Source organism: Elephantulus edwardii, unplaced genomic scaffold, assembly GCF_000299155.1.
Source record: "Elephantulus edwardii isolate Elephantulus edwardi_28Jun2011 unplaced genomic scaffold, EleEdw1.0 scaffold00017, whole genome shotgun sequence".
In the NCBI taxonomy this organism is placed as follows: domain Eukaryota; kingdom Metazoa; phylum Chordata; class Mammalia; order Macroscelidea; family Macroscelididae; genus Elephantulus; species Elephantulus edwardii.
This window is the reverse complement of record NW_006399767.1, coordinates 29,132,604-29,133,713: the sequence shown is the minus strand read 5'-3', so window position 1 is coordinate 29,133,713 and position 1,110 is coordinate 29,132,604.

The window sequence follows — 1,110 nt, the reverse complement described above, 5'->3', positions numbered from 1 at the left end:
AAACAGGTTTGTCCTGGAGAGGGTGAAGCCAGAATGCTCCTTGGAGTCAAGGATTCTGAAGCTTCGTCTGACATACTTTGGGCATGTTGCAAGGATTGACTGGTCTTTGGAGAGGGACATCATGTTTGGCAGAGTAGAGGGGTGGCACAGGATAGGAAGACCTTCGATGAGATGGATCGATTCTGTGACTGGAGTGCTGGGAATGAGTGCGTTTGAGATGGCTAGGTTGGCACAGGATAGAACAGTGTTTAGGGTTCTTATACATAGGGTCGCTATGAGTCTCAAGCGACTCGATGATACATAACAACAACAACAACAACAAAAGTTTATTAGAGAAGTGATGATAGCTATAGAACAGGGTTCAAGTCTTTAGTTCATTGGATTGCTATGAGTCATAGTTGACTTGATGGCACTTAACAACAGCAAAAGCTTTGTAGTTTCACTTCTCTACTACCCCTTTTACTCTCATTGTAGTACTAGAACTGACTGATAGAACCCTCCAGTGGGTTTTTAGAGGCTGTAAATCACGTGGGAGGAGATTGTCTATATTTCTCCCCTGGAGCAACTGGGGGATTGAACTGCCTGGCTTTGGCTTGGCAGCACAACTCCTTACTTTCTTAGGCCACCAGAGCTCATTAGTTTGTTATTTTTGTGTACTATTGAGTTATAACGGACCCTGCTTTTAGGTTGACAGTACAACTATTTACTCACTAGGCCAACAGAGGTCCCTGTCCAGATAATTATTACTGTATTATTCACAGGAGATCTAATGGTGCAATGGTTAAGAGTCAGCTGCTAATTAAAAAGTTGGCAGTTCAAACTCACCAAAAGTTCCATGGGTGAAATATATAGCATCTGCTTCCGTAACTATTTACAACCCCAGATCTTATCAGGCAGTTATGTTGTAAACTATTGGGTCACTTTGAGTTATATTTTACTTGATACCACTGGATATATTATTAATATTTATTATTCATCTCAAATATGTAAACTATCTAAAATGTTTGTTTCTTTTTCTCTCTTGAATTTTTTTTTATTTAAGTTGTCAGTTTTCCTTATGACTCAGGGTGAAGTCTCTCTCAGGGAGGAGTGATAGGGAATGGCAAAGGA